This window comes from Chrysemys picta, chromosome 2 (genome assembly GCF_011386835.1).
Source record: "Chrysemys picta bellii isolate R12L10 chromosome 2, ASM1138683v2, whole genome shotgun sequence".
In the NCBI taxonomy this organism is placed as follows: domain Eukaryota; kingdom Metazoa; phylum Chordata; order Testudines; family Emydidae; genus Chrysemys; species Chrysemys picta.
The window spans coordinates 37,156,540-37,179,840 of record NC_088792.1 but is presented as its reverse complement, the minus strand read 5'-3'; the positions used below and the strand labels follow the sequence as shown (position 1 = coordinate 37,179,840).

At 39.6% G+C, this 23,301-nt stretch overlaps 1 protein-coding gene across 36 annotated transcripts in view; it reads left to right on the top strand.

Moving 5' to 3' along the window:
• The window catches only part of KIAA1217 (KIAA1217 ortholog), a 517,243-nt gene that overhangs the window by 289,124 nt on the left and 204,818 nt on the right, over positions 1–23,301 (top strand). The window contains exons 1-2 of one of the 36 annotated variants that reach the window (XM_042857890.2): positions 760–918; positions 12,542–12,691. The exons of 33 other annotated variants lie outside the window; for them this stretch is intronic. The gene's annotated coding sequence lies outside the window, so the exon portion shown is untranslated. Of the gene's footprint in view, positions 1–735; positions 919–12,541; positions 12,692–23,301 lie in introns of those variants that run through there. 2 more of the 36 variants (XM_065586893.1, XM_024100992.3) reach the window with 2 other exon arrangements.

Here is a 23,301-nt window from a genome sequence, read left to right as displayed (position 1 = left end):
TGGTGCCAAACATATGACACTGGAGTACTCACTCTACATATGAGCCCACTGAGTTACATTGCTGCCTGCTTTGGGGGGGAGTGACTGTGGTTAGTAGGGGCCAGGAAAAAGTATATAAACAAGGACAATGGCTCTGAGGATGAAAAAGTATTTGCAGTTAAAAGGTTAAAAAATGCTAAACTTCTTTCAAAGGGGAGGAGGGAAAAAAAATCCCTGAGGTGAACCTGTTTTACGAGTTACGCCAGTAAAATGTTTTTTAAAGAGAGAGAAAGAAAATGAACCTGTAGAAGCCATATCAGTTGAAGCTTTTCAAAAGCTGAGTTGCACATGTAACTTTAGAGAACAATCTGAGACACATGTGGCACTGTAGGATTTTTCTTTAACTAATCACGTACATTGTTAGACAGGGAGGGGCAGATAGCAATGCCTCACATTTCAATTAGTGTTTTCTGAAGAACAATTTAATCCATTTGCAAATGAAGTTAGGTTTCTATTAATCTAAAAAAACTGTTGGTGTGAAATCCAGAATAATTACAAAATGGGGTTGCTTCTTTTAAAAAAAATGTACAGTTGAAGCAAAGTGGTAGGTCTGAACCTGACAGGTAACTTTGGCATGCAGGCAGGTGGGGTTAAGGTAACTATGGAGATTTATGATGTCATGCTTGCAAGAGCATGTCAGGACAGCTAATTTAACATGTAGTTGTTCAAAAACTCTTATAGGCTAGAAGTAGGTTTTATGCAAATGACAGAGTTTTGCTGCAAAAGGGCAAAAGAAAACACGGCAGAGACATGGAGGGAATTTTACCTGACAACCGTAAAGGATTACAACAGAATTCATTCTAAACTAAAACTTTTGGGACTAAAGGAAAAGGATTCCATAACTTATCTCCTGTCTTACCTGTGGAATTCTAGGTTTAGGTAAATATAACTCTTTTTGCCCTTTGCACTTATTGTAAAAACATTTTTGAAATGCCGAAATCTGCTTTACTGCATTGTTCCTCTTGGCAGCAGATCTGAATCAATAAACTGAGCTTTCTGGCATGGCATATTCTCTTTTCTTTTCTTAAAACAAGCTCTTTTTTTGAATGAACTGAGAATTCTGAATAATTTGAAAGGCAATGTAATGCATTATGCTGATTATATGAATAATGCTGCAAAAATGTTGTAGGTAGTGTTTTGGAGGAGAAACCAAGAACTGAGACACTGTATTTATTTGTAGATTATTGCCAGATGTGTCTCCTTTAACTGCTAAAACAAGACATTAAAATTACAACTACATTTATTCCAGCATTTCAAATCTGCAAAATGCAGAAGCATTTATTTTAGTAGATTATAGAATCAGTCAGTGAAGTACTTTTTATAAATATATGCACTGATATTGCAACATAATTTATGAGAGTGATTTAAAAAAAAAAGGCTTGTCTTGGATAAACACAGATCTGGTAGGAAGTCGACAACAGTGTTTGGGGGGGGGGGGAAATCCAACAGCACAAGTAAACTCTACTTTATCTCTATGGTTTTGAGGATAAAACCAGAGTGTTGGATTTTCTACATTTAAGAGAGAATAAAATCTCTTTGTGCTTAGCTGTAACCGCTTTTGTGTTTACATCAATCAGCAAGTTACACCAAGTAAACAATTATAATCAGGGGACGGTTCCCTCATTGACACTGCTGTGGGGTGACGAGATGTCCCAATTTTATAGGGACAGTCCCGATTTTGGGGTCTTTTTCTTATATTGTCTCCTATTACCCCCCACCCCCTGTCCTGATTTTTCACACTTGCTGTCTGGTCACCCTACACTGCTGTGATAAAATTACTTGAAGCAGCCTTACATCTACAAGGTTAGCTTAAAGATAGGGAAGGGTAGGGTTTGAGTAATTAGTGTCCAAGCATAGATATTTGAAACCAGAAAGATCATAGGTTCAGTCTAAAAACACCTGTGAAATGTAAACTCAGGATAGAAACTTGATCAGTTCAATGTAAACCCTCAGTAGGATTTAGCAAATGTGCAGGCTGCACAATGTTTTAAACACTTTATCTAATTCCAGTTGAAAAACCAGTGCATAAGAACGGTTGACATTCTGCATTACTTGATCATGCAAGTTAAAATAAACTTGCTGTTAACAAGTATTGATTACCAAAGTAAGTAGGAATGAGTCTGAGAGGAGTAAAAAGTTAAGAGATATCTTTAACTGCATTTATATTTTTATGTATTAGTTCATTACACAGCTGTTTTGTTTTCATTCAGTAAAATCTTTAGAAATAGTTATTAATGGGAAATTATTGAATTAATTTGCAGCCTACACATTTTTTAACATCTGGTGTTACGTTTTTAATATTAAAATATGTACTCTTGAACAATGTGTCAAATGAACTAGCATATTCGCATTAATTACACTGATGCTGGTTGATGATGTGGAAGGGGTATGGAAAAAAGTGATTCAGTGCTGCACATGCTATGGAAATAGATTTTTGGTCTGAACCGATAAGTAGAAAAGCAGCATTTGATTATAACTAAATATTGTGGGTGTTAAGAATAAATGTTTTTAACTGGGATGTATATAACTGCTGCATTTTCTAGCCAACCCTCCCCCTCTTTTTTTGTCTTATCTATGACAGATTTAGGTTTAGCTGATTATTATTTTTTGTTTAACCAAAAAAAGCCTACTAATTTATATCTTAGATATAGTTGTACAGTTTTGATCTTTTCAGGCTTGCCCAGCATGGAGTACATACTGTAGTAAGGAAGTCTGATAGTTTGATCCCTCTTAGGGTATGTATACACTAGGGTTACCATACGTCCGGTTTTTCCCGGACATGTCCGGCTTTTTGGTAATCAAACCCCCGTCCAGGGGGAATTTCCAAAAAGCCGAACATGCCCGGGAAAAATACTCCCTGGCTTACCTTCGAGCGGGCGCCGGAGGCTGCTGTGCTCCCTGACTCCTGGGCTCTGTAAGAGCCGAGCTGCCTGAGCGCTACCGGCTTCAGGCAGCCTCCATGCCTCTGGACCCTGCGCCACCAGCCGGGCACTTCCCCTCCCAGGCTCCGGGGGTGCAGGGTCCGGAGGCATGGGGGTTGCCCGAAGCCCGAGCGCTACCGGCTTCACGGTTTGCCGGGCAGCCTCCAGACCCTGCGCCCCCGGCTGGGCCCTTCCCCTCCCGGGCTCCAGCTGCGCTGGGGAAGCGCCGGCCGGGGGCGCAGGGTCTGGGGGCTGCCCGGCAAACCGTGAAGCCGGTAGCGCTCGGGCAGCCCTTTTCGCGTGGCTGGGAGGGAGGAGGGGGAATGCGGGCACTCAGGGGAAGGAGCGGAGTTGGGGCGGGGCCAGGGCCCCGTGAAGTGTCCTCTTTTTTTATTTTTTAAATATGGTAACCCTAGTCTACACTGCACGCTAAGCCTGGGGTCTGTCTCAGATTTGAGCCTAAGTCCCCCTTCTCACTTCTTCAGATGCAAGTAATGGAAATCTCCAGAGGCAGGTATATATCAATGTGGAGATAACGAGGTTAGTTCAATCAGGGAGGGTGAGGTGCTCTGCTAGCAGTTGAGGTGTGAACACCAAGGGAGGAGAAACTGTTTCTGTAGTTGGATAGCCATTCACAGTCTTTGTTTAATCCTGATCTGATGGTGTCAAATTTGCAAATGAACTGGAGCTCAGCAGTTTCTCTTTGGAGTCTGGTCCTGAAGTTTTTTTGCTGTAAGATGGCTACCTTTACATTTGCTATTGTGTGGCCAGGAAGGTTGAAGTGTTCTCCTACAGGTTTTTGTATATTGCCATTCCTGATATCTGACTTGTGTCCATTTATCCTCTTGCGGAGTGACTGTCCAGTTTGGCCAATGTACATAGCAGAGGGGCATTGCTGGCATATGATGGCATATATAACATTGGTGGACGTGCATCATATGCCGTTATATATGCCATCATATGCCAGCAATGCCCCTCTGCTATGTACATTGGCCAAACTGGACAGTCACTCCGCAAGAGGATAAATGGACACAAGTCAGATATCAGGAATGGCAATATACAAAAACCTGTAGGAGAACACTTCAACCTTCCTGGCCACACAATAGCAGATGTAAAGGTTGCCATCTTACAGCAAAAAAACTTCAGGACCAGACTCCAAAGAGAAACTGCTGAGCTCCAGTTCATTTGCAAATTTGACACCATCAGATCAGGATTAAACAAAGACTGTGAATGGCTATCCAACTACAGAAACAGTTTCTCCTCCCTTTGTGTTCACACCTCAACTGCTAGCAGAGCACCTCACCCTCCCTGATTGAACTAACCTCGTTATCTCCACATTGATATATACCTGCCTCTGGAGATTTCCATTACTTGCATCTGAAGAAGTGAGGTTCTTACCCACGAAAGCTTATGCTCCCAGTACTTCTGTTAGTCTCAAAGGTGCCACAGGACCCTCTGTTGCTTTTTACAGATTCAGACTAACACGGCTACCCCTCTGATACTTAAGTCCCCCTTCTGTCCACACACAAATAAGTCTGACTTGGGTCAGGAAGCACTCAGGACTGGAGTCCTAGAACTCTGCAAGGTGGGGGGAGACGGGCTAAAGCCTGAGTCCCACTGTGACTTGAGACCAATGCCTGTCATTTTGCAGTGTGGATGCAGCTCAGGTCACAGACTCAAGTCAGAAGGTTTGTGTAATGCAGTATGGACGTGTTAGCATGTCTGTGAGATCTGGGTCCAGCAATTGTAAGCCCAGGTTTACAGTGTAATGTGGATGCTTAAGTGCAGGCTAGTAAGTACCGAGTCCATAAGCCTGGGTTCCACAGACCTGGGTCTACAATGCAGTGTAAACATTAGAGGCTGGGCTGTCATGAGATCTCCACTAATGCCTGCCTCCTTACACCACCTTGAGATGTGGAGCACTTTCCGAGGTGTGGAGCACTTTCCAAAGCATCAAGGTTGTTTCCATTTACATATTTCTGACAGGAGCAGCATTATGTTGCACAGTACATTTCCACACACTAAAAGGGATAATGCAGAGATCAGTCAGTCCTACCCTCTCTGGCCTCTGCATGACCCTATGAATTCGCAGAGCCACAAACTTGTGGAGGGAACTTCCACACATTTCAGGAGAAAAGAGGGAATCCATGCTGCTTCTGCACATCTTCCTTTGTCCCATATGTACAAATCATTAATATGAACAAAGCATTATTTCGTTCATGTCATGAAGTGGATTTGGTGGGTTAAAATGTTGAGTATGATGCACGAGTGGAAAGTGTTTTAATTTCACTCATGCTGTAAAAGTAAGAGACCGAAGTAGTGAGCAAATATACTCTGCTCTATAACATGTTAAACTATTAGCAATAAAAGCATGAGTGGTATAAGTGGAGTTTAACTGATGTAGAAATAGCTTCTGCCATATAATTTTTACACCATGTGGTTTCTCCATTTATATTTATCAGTTGAAAGTGATAAAGTAACTGTTCTTTTTTTAAAGCAGCAAAAAGTATTAATAAAGCTATTTCCCCTCAAAATAAAAGGGGGAAAACTGAAAAACAGTTTAATTTCTCTTTAGGTTTGTATGGCAAACAAGAAGTAACCCTGAAAAGAATAAAAACCATCTATAACAGGAAGGACTTTTTATGCTAGAAGCATTCAACTTCACTAGGAGCTACCTGTTCAACAAGTAGCCTCAACTATTTAAAAGGAGGCTGTTTGATGTTTTGCATTTGCAATGAACCTATTAAAAAAAACCTCTTGTTCTTTACCTGGGCAAGAGAGATTTAATTTCATTGCCTGAATTGGCCCTGGAATGCGTATTAGATTACTTAGAAGCAGGCAGTCACCTTGGGCCCAGTAAAACTGATTGAGGACATATCTAATTGTGGAGGAATTCCCCTGTTGGCAGAAAATGCCATAGTTATTCATTATGGGTTTCCTTGTACCTTCCTGTGAGACAGGATACTGGACTAGGTGGTCCATTGGTCTTTTCCAATATAACAATTCCTGGGGGTCCTTGTGTAAACTAGGGTACTGTAAGTTTGAGGGCATGATGAGGAAGACCTCTACCTCTAACTGCTCCATTTGGATAAATTCAGTTGCCACTTGGTTTTTTTGAGATGTTTTCTTGTTCATACCACTACTTAAAACAGAATTCTCTGAGCAAGTATAATGCTGACAGACCCCGGTCGGTAGGATTAAACTGGGGACCTCTGGAGCGTAAAGCATGAGCTTCTACCACATGAGCTAGAAGCCAACTGGCTGTTAGCTAAGGCTGTAGAGCAAACTCATTAATGTCTCTCTCTAAGTGGTCTCGGTGCCACTAGATGGGACAGAACACCACACCCAGGAGGTGCGTGGGTTCCACAAGATCAGCAAAACATACTCAGGAACAAACTCATTTGGAAGAGTGGGGAAGACTGAGCATAGATGGACTATCTAGAACAGCAGTTCTCAACCTGTGGAGCCCCAGGGGTCTATTGACTATGGACTATGTCTAAGGGGTCTGCGAAAGTCTTAGACTGAAAAATGTCTGAACAGAATTCAACTGTATATTAGACAAGCGATTTTTAGGGGTCTGCAAATGGAAAAAGGTTGAGAACCACTAATCTAGAACATGGCAGCCAACACTGGACAGCTTTTAATACGGTCATATATGGGGAAAAGTAGGGAACCCCCTTTAAATTAAATTGAAACGCATGGGATACAAAACCTTTTTGAGCTAGTAGGTGGAAAGTTGACTTTATAGGAAAAGGTAATGTCTTTACTGATTAGGACCATTGTCTGTATCTTTGATTCTGATCCTGCAGACACTTATGCATGTGCTTAACTTGGACACGAGTAGTCCCATTAGCCTCATACTGCAGACTTTTTTTTTTAATGCTCTTCTCATATGATCACATGGGAGTGGGACATGTATTCGTGTCAGTCATTAGCAAAGTAAACATACCTCACACATCTTCTGACCATTATTGTATAACGACATTTTTCATTTGTTTTTCTAAACAAAGGCAGGTTGAGTTGGACTCATCAGAGCAGCTAGCTCAATTTTACCCTAATCCCTGTGATGTAAAAAACCTTTTCAGAGCTGTGTTTAGTACAGCGAAAGTAAACAACTCAAGCAAATCTCTTATGAAAGAGTATTTTCAGTTTCCTTTCTCTTCTCATGAATAGGCTAGCTGAAACAACACTATTGTTAAACATTGCATTCATCACCCACTGGGGCAATTGTAGCCTCTCCAGTACTGTGTGTTCTAGCATTTGCTCTCTCAGATTTAAGAGCATGGCTTGATTGATTGCACCAATACAATTGGAAATGAAGTGAGTTTTTGCATCTTAGCGCACCAAACAAACAAGGGCATTGTGCTTTGATGTGGGTGCTCTTTGAGGGGAGGTAGTGATACTGTTTGTTTGCACCATTGGGCAAGTACCTTCCATACCTCTGCATTTTGTGTGGTCTCCCTCATGAAAGACCTCAGGGACCCCATTCAGTCACCAACAGCCTATTCTCCTAGTAATCACTGAACAAATACGCATTCGTTAACTGTAGCCACTGAGTCTTCAAGGTTTGGGGGTTTGTTTTAAACAACTTTTTAAAGAATTCTTGAACACAGGAATTGTCATATTGGATCTAATCCAAGATCCATTTAGCCCAGTGTTCTGTATGTGACAGTGGCTAGTACCAGGTGCTTCAGAGGAAACCATGAGAACACCAGAGTAAGCAGATGGAATAATCTCTCCCACATTAGTTCTTATCATCTCTCATAGTTAGAAACTGGCTTAAACCCCGAAGCCATAAAGTGTAATATCCCTTCCAAAAATGTATAATTATTCATTATGATAACTCTGGATTTTCTTGGTTCACATATAAATGTCCAATTCCTTTTTTAATCTTGTTCAGTTCTTGACCCCAACAACTTCCTATGGCAGCAAGTTCTGTCGTATTATTACATTTTAATTTGAGTGTCCCCTTGTTCTTGTGCTATGAGACAGGGAAAACAGAAGTTCTTGATCTACCTTCTCTATATCACTCATTATTTTATATACTTATATCTTGTCCCCTCTTATGCAGCTCCTTTCTAAAGTAAACTATCCTAATCTTTTCAATCTCTCTTCATCTGAGCATTTGTTGCTCTTCTCAGAAACCCCTCTAGCTCTGCAATATCCTTTTAGAGTTGGGGTGACCAGTACTGCACACAGTATTCCTGATGAGGCCGCACCACTGATTTATAAGGACATTCTCTGTCCTGTCTTTCAGGCATCCTAACATCTTGTTAGTCTTTAGGACTGCAACTGTACATTGAGCAGAAGTCTGTATTGAGTTGTTTACAGTAAGCCCAGGTTCCTTTCTTGACTTGAAACAGTTAATTTAGAACCCTGTAAGGTGTATAAGTAATTTAAATATTTCCCTCAAATGTTCATAACTTTGCATTTATCTATGCTGAATTTCTTTTGCAATTTTGTTGCCCGTTCACTTAGGTTCTTTAAGTGTCTCTGAAGTTCCTCAGAGTCCTCTCTGATCATAACTAACCACATTAACTTTGTCACCTGCAAATGTTGCTTTCCTATTCACCCTGTTTCCAGATAATTAATAAAGATATTAAACCACATGGGACCTTGTACAAAACCTTGAAGCACCCCACTGTGAACCTTTTGCCATAATGAAAATTGACCATTTTATCCTGTTCTTTGCTTTCCGGCTCCTAGCTAGTTTCTTATCCTTGAACATTCAAGATTCCTTCTATTATGTTAGATATAATTTGTATGTGTTTATCAGTACCATGAGACCTGATTCTTTAGAATTTGAAATTATTAGCCTATTCTCCCCTCCCTCTCTCATTCTTTGTGTTCATATTTCGATGAAATAATCGAAACCTCTAGGGTATCGCACCTGTGCTGCAAGTGGCATGTAGTGATTTAATAGAAGGGAAAATGTTTCCTCTCTTCATCCCAACATCTTACTTAAAACATTATTTCATTCCACTTGGTAGCATTTAAACATGGGGCTTGTCCACATGGACACTTACTGCACAGCCAGGTAGGCTGTGAATGTACAGCACACTACCCTGCTGCTGTTTGCAACAGCATTAGGTCAAAGTGCTCTACAAAATTTCTAGTGCATGGTAGCATCCTTCTCATGGTGACTTAGTGCACATCTGACTAGAGTGCTGTGACTTTACACCCCAGCTTGCCACACACTAGCTGACCATGTAGACAAGCCCATGGAATGAGTCACAAAAGAGCGTGTGAAAGGAAAGTAACCCAGAGTAGCACAGGACTATTGAGGGAAAACAAGTCAGAAGAGGCAAGTCTGGAAGCACGTGTTGGGGTGCTAGCTCATGGGTGATGGGCATATAGAGCTTTTAATCTCTCCACTGCTAGCTCAAATACAGCTTAAGTTGGTTATCATGGAAGTTATCGCTGTGCATCTGACGGCTGTTTGGTTGTCTATTATATGGGAAATGAGTAGGGCAGGTCAAATATGGCAGTTAATTCCTGTGAAAAATTTAAAAGGAAACAAAAATTTTTGTTTCCTTTCAAATTTTTCACAGTATTTTTGTTAAAAAAAATGAATTTTTTCATTTTGATTCAGTTCAGAATATAAATTCTCATTCTGATTCACTTTTATTCCAATCAAAATTAAAATATTTCACTTTTGGAAGTCCCCTCCTTTCCTCTCATTTCGTGACTAGAAAAGAGGAAAATAAGAAAAGGATAGAGGGACAACAAAATAATACAATTGTCAATTTGAATATCAACAAATGTTTTGTTTTGATAAAATACTGGAAAATTTTGAATAATAAAAAAAACTTGCAAAAAGTTCCACATACTTTGAAAAGCCTTTTGATGCCTAAAATAAAAATACACTTCCTGACAAATGTTTTGATCAGCTCTAGAAATGAATTGGGTGGTGAGCTGTCCACATCTTGCAAAGGCAATGGCCATAAGCAATGGGGCAAGGAAAAGCCCTGCTGAGGCTCCCTGCCCACATTGCAGGCCAAGCCTACCAAGGATGCACCCTCCTGCAAAGGGTCTTCTTTCCAGCCCAAGCAGAGGAGAAGCTCCTGGAATTGGAGCCATCCTCTAGGAACAGCAGAGACTTTCTTAAGGAACATCTGAAAGCAACAACACAAGTGGGACAGAAAGGCTCAGACAGGGTTTCTTGCTCCCTTTTCCTGATCTTCATGATCCCTGGACACCTAAGATGTCAGCAGACAAATGTAAACAATTTATGTGAACAGTGGTGTATGGGGGGGTTTCTCTGTAAAATTTCCTGGGGAGGCTACACTCACTTGTGTGAAGGCTGTTTCCACAGTCTAGTCTATTGAATCTAGTACTGGACTTATTCTCCTGGAGAGACATCACGAGGTTACAGTAGACTCTTGTCTACCACTTAAAGCCTGAGGACTGCTATTCAGAAGACTGTACCCCTGCTTAGATTTAAGTGGGTGGAGTCCCTGTGAAGGAGGCATTTATCTATCTGTCATACTTGTAACATGTTAGTCACCATAGCATCTTGGTGCTGATAATAAAATGGTTGAAACTCAGTATTTGAAGGAAATGATGACTTGACTGAAATTCTATGGCTTGCTTCGTGTACTTCCTGCTGACTAATAACCAGAATGTCCTTGCAGCTCACAGCTATTTTGTGGACATGCCGGTGCTGGTATGTAAAGTCTAACAATATACCATGAGGGTTGGGCATGTGTGCATGCGCCCTGAGTTGTTGTTTTTTCTCGGTCCTTGCAAGCATTATTTTTCATCTCCATTTATTCTTGCCGAACCCTGCTTTTTTGTTCTACATAATGTCATACATCAGTCTGTTGTAATTAGTTATAAATTACTTGCAGAAGGAACAAATATTTGACTTTGATTAGAATAAGTAAAAATAAGTGCCACTTATGTTTCATGGACGGAATAAATACATAATTGGATGACATAAGATGGTTGATTTAAATAACACTCAGTTTGTATTGTTCAATTCCTTAGCTGGAACGTGCAGAAATGACATGTTTAAAAATATATAATTTAAACACCTCCATTAAGGAGTGTGTAACTGTAGCACAAAGACAGGTAACAGTTACTGTAGATCTTAAAAATCTATTTTCTTTAAAAAGAAAAAAAAAATCCCCATTTCAGGAAATCTTTGCAGTACATATTGTGAGGTACGTTGTGCCCCTTAAAGAATCATCTTAAAGAAATGCACAGATTATTTGTGTTAATTTTCATGCTTTCATTGTGCAGTCTTTTATGAAAAAGGCCCATTTCACATTAATTGTGCATAAGAGCTTTCCCAGTACAATAATAATTTTACAGTGATTGCCATTAAAAAGCCAACATTATTTCAACAGTTACTATCCAGTGATATGAGAGAATGACATTGTTCCCCCACAGTTAGAATAGGGAATTATTGTAGTATCTCTGATATCATGATGTGGAAGTAACTGTTGGCAAATTACTTTTAATGGAGTACATCCTTGTTTTCTCAGTTTTTCAGCAGTGCACAGAAATTGCCATCTTTTTACCCACCACAAAACACCCTTCCCCAGTCTGATTGCCCTTGTTTGAGAGAGCAGGAATAAGAAGGACGCATGTTCTGTCTAATCTATCTATTTTGTCTGTTTTACAATAGGTCTTTATATTGTGCCTATCACCATAGTATCAAGTATCAGAGGGGTAGCCGTGTTAGTCTGAGTCTGTAAAAAGCAACAGAGGGTCCTGTGGCACCTTTAAGACTTGCATCTGAAGAAGTGAGGTTCTTACCCACGAAAGCTTATGCTCCCAATACTTCTGTTAGTCTTAAAGGTGCCACAGGACCCTCTGTTGCTTTTCACCGTAGTATCTAAGTGCAAATGGTTAGTGCAGCGTACCAACCAATAATATGACCACAACTTTTATTTAAAATAAATATTAAAATCCTAAGTAAAAGGGCTTCTGGAAGTCAGTATAGTGCTTGGGTCTTCGGGAATGTTAGAAGCTGAAAATTAGGAGAGGCAGGTCAAGTCGCAAGGTCCTTTTAGTCCTAATCATGCTCCCACTGAAGTCAATAGCAATATTCTCATTGATTTCAGTAAGGCAGGATCAGGCCCCTGATAGATTGGCTGACAGGTTCCCTTCCTCTGATGTCAGACATAGCATTTAAAACCTGGCTCATGTGTACTTTTCTTTTCTTTTATTTTTATCCTGTAAATCCTATACACACCGGATGTTGTGACCCAAACTTTCTGTCTCTTCATTTCCTTCACACACCTGTTGCTGTCAGTAAGGAGCCTCACTCCTCTCCAATCCTTTCTTCAGCTGCTAGATGCTGCTGAGAAGGCGGATTTCACATGGATACTTTTCTAATCCAGTAATTGGACAACTGGGTTAATCTCATCCAGAGGCTGGGATTTTAGTGTAGTATAGGGTGGGCTTTCTTGATACCAGTGTGTAACTGCCATTAATGTTAATGTAGTTATGTGCAGGAGTATTGAGAAGATAATGTATGACTCTTGGTTGTAACTGAGGAAACATACGCATAATTGCATTGCATTTGTGACCGCAGTATTAACTGAGTTATTCTGATCTCACTTTTTTCATAGCCCTTCAACTGTTCAGATTTGAAAGCTACTGTTCATTGCTGAATGGTGCTTCACTTTTATATATGCCAGAAATGAATCCTGGACAAGGACCAGTTCCCCTTTGCTTGTACCTAATGTGTGAATCAGTATTCATTTAAACCCCACCCACATGTAAGTATGCACCCATGAAAAACCGGTCTTTTTTAATTTATGAATCACACCCTGATTTGCAAGATTTACATACAGATCTACACCAGCATCCCTGTATTTACTGTATAGACATGCAGCTGGAAAATCTTCACAGGGGAAAAACAGTGACTCAGTTGCACTAGTGGGTTTGAGAAAATTTTATAGCAAGGGTAGAGATTTTGACATGGAGCTGCCCATTAATTCTCCACTAGCAAAAAAAAGAAGAGACAGGAACTTCTCATCTCTTTGTTGTTCCTGGGGTGCACCTCAGATAAACCAGGTACATATATGATAGAAAGCAAGAGTCTATTTTCCCTTCAATTATGTAGCTGGAACTAATGGAAATCCGAGACAGATTAGTGTATCCAAAAATGTTTTTCCCACAAAGGGTGAATGTTTGAAATAAAAAACAAAAGCATTTAATGTTTCTAGACTTTTTTAAAATATGAGATGAACATTTGGTTGTTACAATATTTAACATACACTTGATCAAGAGAGAGAAGTTGGTAGTTTGGAATGGAAAACTTCTCTTGAACATATTACATTATGATTCAGTTTCATCTCATGGTTCTGAGAATCTGTCATTTTTTGATTTAGCCCTCTCCTCCCCCCCCCCCAAAAAAAACAAAACAAAAGGCACATTGTTCTTTTCATTATAGAGAACATTCCTGTGAAAGAGGAATGTGAAAGGTGTATATCATTTATTGGAAATCTTCCATGATTGAAATAATTGGTAGTTTGCAGGCTTCTTCTGAATTGAAGATATCATTAACAATGGTTAGAAAATTGTAGTCTTCTACTCTTAAATCACTTAGACAATGAAGTTTGATTTGTTTTATATAACTTTCTTTTTTGCTGTTGCTACTGCTATAATATTTTGACTTGGAGAATTTTTCCTCCTTCTGCCATACCAGCAGATATCACTTTATATTAAAAGGAACTGTGAACTGACATGTTGAATCTTGTTTCTGCATTAATTAAGCCTGCCACAACGGAGATGTTAGTTTGCCAAGAATTACCGTGCATCCAGTATGTCTGGAAGATGTGTTTTTGTGACTGTAATAGATTGGCAAACCCAGCATGAAATTTAGGCAACTCCTTTGTAGTCTATAGAGGAAGAAAAAGTGGATTATGACTAAAAGTTTACAAATACTCAAAAAAATAATTGTGAGAGACATTTGTTTTGTTAAATATTTTTGGGTAGATTCTCCTGCCTTAACTCCAATTGACATTGATGAGTTACACTTGTAGAAGGAGAATTAGGCCCTTTATGTGATTTATCACAGTGACACAGGTTTCAGTTGTACAAAGCGAAAAAATAATTCAATCCTTTTAAATTAAACAACTACAAATGTAGTTTGAAAGAAAGAGAGTTACCATTTTAATCTGTGCCGTGGTCATTGTGAAGATTATTTTTCCAAGGCATACACAGCCTTTTGGTTTAGGTGGTGGTGGTGTGCTGCATTTTCAGTGTATCAAATGAAAGCTACTGCAGGTTGTAGCTAATGAGAAATGTTCACTTGCAGGTTTACTGGCAATTGCCACCTGGCAGTCTGAGTTCGGTTTAGACAATCTTTCAATAACTTGTGTAGTAGCACAATAAACATCATCTTTCTCTTTCAGCACAGAGCTTCTAGCTCTGCCTCTGCAATAAAGGAATTAAATGCATTCTGGTTTTGTTCGGTGCTTTCAGCTACCACCTGTCCAGTTTTCATATGAACAATCAAGTGTTTTTTAGAATGTTGTATTTGGTGTCAAGAGCAAGACAACATTTGTCTGGGTGTTTCTTGTTTAGCAATTTAGAAGAACTATCAAGCCTTTAAAGAGCTACTTATTTAGCCATTTTTGCTTTGCTTTTGGCTTATCTCTTCTAGAGCTTTAAAGGCATCTTGAATATCTAGGTTTTATGGTTTTCAAAGAGCTCTTTTAAAAAACTCATTCACCATTCTCCTCTTCAAAATAATAACAACTGAGGCAATACAAGTACAGGGTGATACTCTATTATTTTACAATTTATTTTAATATATTCTCATGTACATATTTAGATATGCAATAAAATAAAAATTAAAACAGCCAGCCCAAACCAGATTGATTTCTCCCCTCCAAACCACTTAACAAACCATTCGGTCAAAAATGAAAATGCCCTACCTTCTCCAAAGGCCACAGTCATCCCTTGCCTCCCCCTAAACCCTGGAAAATAGATGAGTCTTGTAATGTGCTCTTAAAATTCATCTATTCCATGCCAAATGTGGGGAGTGAATCCTTAAGTCAAGGACTAGACATGGAAGATACCTTGCCTTTTAAACTGGTATCTGATAGCTTGAGAGAGTCTTCTGCTTGCAGCTATGGCAGTGTCACGTAGGCACAGAGATAGTCTCTGAAATAGTCAAGTGACAGACCATTTTAGGTTTTTATAATCAAAACCAGCATCGAAATCTCCACCTGAAAACTAACAGGTCACCAGTGCAGGTTACTGAACTCTGGTGTAATGTGCTGTTAGTGCAATACGCGTCAACAAGTGGGCTTCTATATTGCACATCAGCTTACTTGTCCAAATTGTCTTAAAGGGCAGCCTCATATATAGTGCCACACAATCGCCCAATTTCAAGGTTACAAATGCTCCTTAGTTTGCAAAATAAAGGAAAATCACTTGCCTAAAAACTGATGGCAATAAGCAATCTTCCAACAACTGCCATCTGATCACCTAATAGAAGCTGAGGATACAAGAGGATACATATAGCAAACATGCTCCCACTCAGTCCGATAGGTTGAGGTAATGTCTGCCATATCTTCTGATTAGCTCACTCAAGCTATCAATATCACTTTGGTCTTATCTGGATGAGCCTCAGCCAGCTTGTTCCCATCCAGGCTTCAGTCTCAACCATCCACTAGGTAAGATGCTCAACTGCCCCAAGACGGAAACATAGAGCTGGATGTCAACAACGTAATGAAGTCACTATAATCCCATGTTTCCTCACTAATTTTCCCAAGAGCCCCATATAAACATTGAACAAGGGGGTGGCATGATGCTGGGCTCGAAAAAAGAGAGCTCTTTAGACATAAGCTTAACCACTTAACACTATTCTTTGGGGGGGTCTCAAAAAGAAGGGAACATATGAACACAAGATTGACCTCATCCATTCCTGCTAGGGTTCACTAGTGAGTTAACAACGTCCCATGATAAATAGTATCAAATGCCACTGATATAACTATCAGTATGGATGCTGATCTTCACCCATTGCCAGGAAGAAAACATTGGCTATCGTTACAGGTGTGATTTGCTTACCATACGCAGGCCTGAACCCAGAATGACTAGAGGTAAGGCAACACTGAAGCATCTAGATATTGTGAGAAGTTGTGTTGCCATGTTCTTTGTAATCTTACCCAAAAAGAGAAAATTGAAACAAGTTAATAATTGTCCATATTGCAAAGATCAAGATAGGGTTTCTTGAGCAAAGGATGTGCTGGTACCAGCCCTTCCCAAAGGACAGCAGCCACCATGTTTTCTTTGAAGGAGGGATAGATAGTCGCCATCACCAGCAAAGGTAGTCCTGCACTGCCAGGTTGCACCAGGCAGGAAGGATGTGGAACAGTTTTCCTCTCAGCCACCTGAACATCAAGGAAAGAGAACTTCCCATTTGTGCCTTTGACATCGTGCTGTGCTACTTCAGGTACAGACAGTTCTGGCCTACTCCAGCAGCTTGGATTAATCAGACTTTCCTTTGTCATTTGCACAGCCACAAAATAGGAGTTTAAAAAAAGCGTATGACACAATTGGTTGGCTTCATCATGGGATTTCTGCTAATGTGTGATAGTTGTCTTCCCTCTTGTATTATCTACCACCAGCCACCTGAAAAACGTGGCAACCTGTGAAGACAAACTGGTGGAAGCAGCTGCCTTGGGACCACTGTATTGATAGTTGAAAAGAAAAGATCATTATAATGTTCTAGTAAATTATCAGACAAGCAGTCAGAGGGACAAAATTATTTCCCCAAAAGCCCTCTAGAAGGGCATGGGATAAATTAACCTTCAAGGATGGACCATCTAAACAGGTCCAATTCCCCATATACACAAAATGGTAATCATTGGTCCATGACGTGAGTGTAATTTCCATTTCCCCATCCTCCAATTCCACCCTGAATGGTGGACCAAGAGTGTGGAAGAACATAGGCCCCAAAGAGAGACTTTCAAATGTATGGCTCCTTCAAGAGCTGTGATGTCCAGGGGTGGGTGGGGAATGATCAGGGAGCCTAACAGAGGGTCTGACACCTTCTGGGATCCAAGCTTAGTTTCTCAGTGGAATCTGAGGTTGTGTGGCGTTTGGAGAGTGCAGAGGTATCTCCATAAGGTGACACTCAAGAGTTCCCATCAGATTTTCCCCTAATGTTGAAGGTAAAGTCCCATATTATTTAATTGAGGGGAAAGGGGGCAATGACTTACCTGCACAATGACCCCAACGGGAAGGGCTTAGTTTCTGGAATCCAGTGATGTATTTATTTTCACTAAAGAGCTAGGGTCTATCTGCTAATATAACCAAAAAGATTATGTGTGACTGTCTGTCAGCCTAACAATTAAACAAACTTGTTCATACAGGCAGTGATGGGAGATAGTATATATGCCCTGGTTTGTTTATTTTTAGGCTGGCAGATCATTGCAGGTTTGATCCCTGTTTTGTTGGTTTGGTTTTGGTTTGGTTTTTGGTTGGTTGGAGCATAGATTGATTTGGTGGAAAATAAATACATCCAGAAGTTATAAGATTCAATATCCTATTATCAATTCCATGTTTTAAAATGTGTTTAATATTTTTAAAGGAACTGCAACCACACAAATAAATACATTTTAAGTTAATGGTCCAACAACCCACAAAAACTTGAGGGTTCAGAGGACTAGAAATCTGGAAGAACATTCTGTGCTTGAACCACTTCACTGAGCTAAGGAATTGTAGCATTTTCAGTATTTAGCCTATATTGGTATTGTAACACATTTCAGACATTCAGAGAACTTTTACTTCACTTTCTCCTCCCTGTGCTGATTGGCTGTTTTCTCCAGCCCTCTCCTCCCCACCCTCCCCCCAACTTCATTCACCTGCCCTTCTTACCATCTTACCACCTTCTCCTCTGCTCTGTTCCCCTCCCCACTTCCCTTCCCTTTTCTTTCCATTGAGCTGATCCTCTCCTAACTACTCCCTCCCCCAAATTATGGAATTAATATAATGTTTGCTGCTATCATATTGTTCACTCTGCTTGTGTGCTATACGCATTCCCCCACACTCTGTCTGTCTTGTCTGTTTAGATTGTAAACTCTTCAGGGCAGGGAACATCTGCTACTCTGCATTTGTACAGTGCCTGGCACAATGGAGCCCTGTTCTTCATTGGCCAATAGGCACAGGCTAGGAATCTTGCCTTGTAAAGAATAGCACAATAATTACTTTAGTACTTATCCTAAAATAGGTTGAAACTACAGCTCTATGTGTGGATGAGGTTTGCAATTGTTAATATGAAACCATAGCTCTAGCTGCTTAATTACTTTTTTTATTAATATAAAGTAACAAAACCAGTTAATAGCCAGGAACATGCTGTACTTGGACCTTGATAAGCATTTAATACAACAAAATACAGACCAAAATTTTCCAGTATTAGGTGCCTATAGGGAAATAACTATATCCATATTTAAGCACTTAAATAAAAGAGGCAATTTTCAGGTTTTTTTGAAGTGTGTGTATTAGGATTTAAGCTTAGTATATACAGAGATTTGAAGAGAATGAGCTACTTGAGATATAATTGACTTTACTCTTTGAAACAGAGATTAATTTTAAATTTGGGATAGGATAAGGTGTGACTGGTGGACTGCCAAAATTAGAACTAATTTGTTTTTTTTATTATTATTATTTATTGTTATTTTTTGTTGTTTTATGATTTGTACTGTAGCAGTGCCTCCTGGTCTCAATCAGGAGTTGGGGGCCCATTGTGCTAGGCATTATAAATATATAAAGAATATCTAAATAATCCCCGCCCCAAATAATTTTCAGTCTGAGTACACTCTTAGTACAGTGAAGCCTCTTTCTTGATCCAGATCCTTAAATCCCTACTCAATCCATTCTTGGGCAAAATCCCCATTGACTTCAATGAGAGCTTTGCCAAACTAAAGATTTTAGGATTTGCCCCATTCTGGAATTCTGTTTATGTAAGGTAGCATTAAAGTTCCTCATTGTTTCAGTGCACAGTAGTGTGCAAAAGACAAACATGGTTATACAAAACCTCTCTTTATGTGACCAAATCCTGATTACTTTGAGGTCACTAGAAAACTGCCATGACTTCAGAGATCAGGATTTAACCCATAGTGAAATTATTCTGGTGAAAAATGTCACTAAAAAAAGGTTCCGATGTGTATCAATGAGGTCCTGAAGATGGAATATGCAGTAAATTGATAGTGATCTACTGATATTACAAAACTGGGAAGGGATGTCAGAATGAAGAAGGAGGGCAATAGAATTCAGAACGACTCAGGCAGAGAAAGAGCTAGGAAAGATAAGTGGCTTATGCAGTTCAGTGATGAGGAATATTGGTTACAGAGAGGGCCAGAAACAAGAAAAGGGAAACACTGCACTTACCATGGAGAGGCTGCAAGCCCTGGACAGAAGATAATTCTAGTTTCAGAAAAGTATGTAAAATAGTAATGAAAACAAGTTGACGGGACAACACAGGGCAACCGCAATGATCTATACTTAATCTCACCATGTTCTTTTACTAGAAGAAGAGGGGATCTCAGAGGTATATGTAGTTTTGAAAGGGAATAAAGAGAAGTATTTCTCAAAATTGCCCTACTGAATATAAGAATAAGGGAGATACTAGGCTTGCATTGGGGAAGGATCAAGTTGTTATGTGGGAGACTATATTGCATCTAGTATGAAACCCACCCACTAGTGTAGTTGCAACAGAGGGCCTCCAATTCTGAGGAAACATAGTTCTGCTGCACAGGATGGGTAGCCGTGGAACTGTTTTCAGAGTGTTCCACATCTCGTGTATGTTGTGAAATTGGGCTTTGTATAGCTGCGCATGAAGATGTGGGGGAGGGGGCCGTAGTGACTTTCTCCCTTACTGTGTAGAGGAAATATTTTTTTATGATTATTCCAGGGTGAATCAAAAAAGTTTGTTTACAAAATGCATTTAACCCTAACTAAATGTGTGCTGATATTTTTTTATCATAAATCATGCTTTATTGAAACCATCCAACACACATTAAATTTTTTATGAACTGTGCATTCAGATTATTTGAAGGAAGAGTTTGGTATAGTCCATTCTAAATTTACTGGATAATTACACCACCTTCTTCCAGGGTTTCTCTTTTCTTCTCCGTTCTCTTTTTCTCAGTCTGTCTTGGCATTCATTTCAAATTAAGCCCAGATTGGTAATGACCAGATTTTGGTAGAACATGAAGGCTTCTTGTTGGCCTATATAAAATGAATTTAGTGGATTCAGTCTAGGTCTCATTGGATAGATGTCCATATCACAACCAGAGTTATCATACTAACTATTAGTTTTAGCAGAGGGGCCGTGTATGAATGGCCTCTCACCCGGGGTTTGGTCTTTCCATGACCCAGCTGGGTACCTTAGAGAAGCTTACACTCCCGTGGCCAGTAGTGTATTCACTCCGTGAATGAGCAGAGAGAGGGTTTGGTCTCCAGGTCTCAGTTCAGGACCTTTCACAGACGTGTGTGTGTCGAGGGAAATATTAATTTAAAAATCTGGAATATCACTCTTAGGAATTTAGAGAAATTTTTCCTCTCCAATTTCTGTTATGGCTGAGTGAACCAGTTCAGTTGGAATAAGAGCCAATCCAAAGTTTGCCCCAAACTCAGACTGGACCTGTTTTAATGTTCAAAGAATGTGATTAATTAACTTCTGTTTGTTTTTGTTAATTTTTACTTTCATTTGCTTCCTGGTTTTGGAAGTAGAAGTTCTGAAATGCTGTGAGCTAATGTATTCTGTTATATATCAGAGGGGTCGCCGTGTTAGTCTATATCCACAAAAACTAGGAGTCCGGTGGCACCTTAAAAACTAACTGATTTATTTTGGCATAAGCTTTCGTGGGTAAAAATCCCCACTTCTTCAGATGCATTCTGTTATAGTATTTTCATCCTACCCAAAGGCAGGAATACCAGAATTCTTGCAAATGAGTCTGGTCTTGAAAAATATCCAATTTAATTTCTAGACCGGAAAGACAAAGATAAGCTTTAGGTGAAAAAAATCCACATTTTTTCCTTCTGAATCCTGAACTAAACCTGTGAACCTGTTGAGGTTGAGCCACTGAAACTGTTATTCCTCAGTAGGCCTGTCAGGAGAACTGGGTCTTTCCATTTTCTATTATCTGTTGGCATTTCATTTGCTGCTGATCTAGCATTCAATAAAATGTTTGCTCACTTGGAGTCCTAAAGAGAAGATACTTTGAATCACAATTATCTGAAGTTGCAGGGACATATACATATTATGTATAAAAAGACACTTTAAATCACTTTTATCTGGAAAAGAAGAGGTATATTTCACTGTATTTATATGTCCTTCCAATTATAGGGATATATAGCTCTTCTTTTCAAGATAAAAGTGATTTAAAGTGTCTTCTTTTTGTACGTAATATTTATGTGTCCCTGCAATTTCCTTTTCCATCAGCCATTCTATCATACTTACAAAGAATTAAGGAAACTGATTTTCACCAAATTTGCAAGAACTGCAAGTGTCAGTTCACTTTAAAAGTATTATAGCTTCCCATCTGTTGTGAAATATATAATTACAAGAAAAACAGAGTGTCTTGGGAAGAGGCTAATTAGTAAACTGTATGCTTCATGTATACTACACTCTCTGCTGGGGTTGAATGCTTTTCTGCATAGACTTTTTTAGCTGCACTAACAGCAATTACAGAGCAGTCAGATAAAAATAAATCTACATGATATGGATGATGGAATCAACTACTAAATTATTTAAGAAATAAATCAAAATGACATCATGCCATCAGTCAGGGAGTTCTGTATTCCTCTCCCTACACTCATTGTATTTTATGCATTTCTAATGCATTTATAGCATTATAGAAATGTTAATAATAATACAGTATTATGCTGATGGAAGACCTTTAAAAAATTACATTGTTCACTGCAGTCTCTTGAATAACTAGTCTGCCATAGAATTTTGGGAGGGTGTAACAAAGCCCCCAGCAAAACTGCCTTTTAGTCAGGTAGGAGACGGAAAGGGAAAAGAAAATGACCACATGAAACTCCTTGGAAAAAGCATGTTGAAGACACACTAGAATGAGAAGCTAACGTTTTCTCCCTGCTCTTGAAGTTCTTACCTTTGCAGAACCTTCACAATCTCTCCTAAAAAGCAACAGAGGGTCCTGTGGCTCCTGTTACCTCTTACTATTCTCAACGCACTGCACTGCAGTCAAAATCCACCTAACTGGAGACTGAACAGGACTATCTCTGGCGTCCGTTAACGCAACTTCTTAGATGTGATTCCTTGATCCCACTAAGTGATGCAAGGCTTTCCTTCCCTCGCAGGAGCTCGGTGTGTTTCTGTGCTTGCAGTGCTCCATGCCCCTGGCAGAGCAAGAGATTAAGGCTGACATTTATTTAATATATGTTGATGAACTTATCAATGAAATGCAAGTATCTCTATGCAAAAACAAAGCTACTTTTATAAACTCCTTTAAAAATACTAATGGGGAATTGCTGCCCCCCATATCCAAATGTAGAAGCCCCTGAACTCCGTGGAACCAGCATGTCTCTGCTGAGCAGTGAGTCCACTCTAGTGGGTCTGAACTCCCTGAATAAAATGGAGCTGTGTTGTGTGGGAGCTCTCTGTGGGCGGCAGTTGGCTGGAGGAAGGAAGGGGTGCAAATCACAGGGTCGCAGCTGCTGCTCCGTGCTTTTGTGGCAGGATCTCTTCCACTGAATCCTTGTGGAATTCTCCTATGTTAGAGGTGTGCACAGGGGGCAGGATTTTGACCTTTCTGTTTTAGTCACATAGTACACAAATGAGGAAGCTGCCAAAGTTCACAAACCATTTTTCTATTTGGGTAATAAAGGCATATATTGAAAGGTTAAGAAATGCTGAGATTATAAATGTTTAGGGTTTGTATAACATTATTAAATACTTCACTAATTATCTGAAAGAATGTCTGTCTGCTCTGGTGTTGCAATAACTAAATAACAACAAATTTTATTTGTGACCTCAGAAATATTTTCATCTTTCTAATAAAACTGAAATAAAGCAGGAAAGTAGTCGGCAAAATGAACTGTTCAAGAATTTTACCATATTAGGCTAACTTCACAGGCCATGATTGTACCTGGAGTGAGTGGCCTTTATTGTACTAAAAACATAAAGACAGGAAATCATACTTATTGTAGGAAATAAACTTTAGAAAGTGTTTACTCTGTATTGTTTACTTCATTGCAAGCTAGGGAAACACAGCAGCATAACCCTGAATTAAACCAAACTGCATGAAAATCTGTATGTGTGTGAGAGATATATACACACACACATCTCTAGCACAGAAGTTGAGCTGTCTGTCTAGTGAGCATCAGTGTAACAAATGTTTTTTCT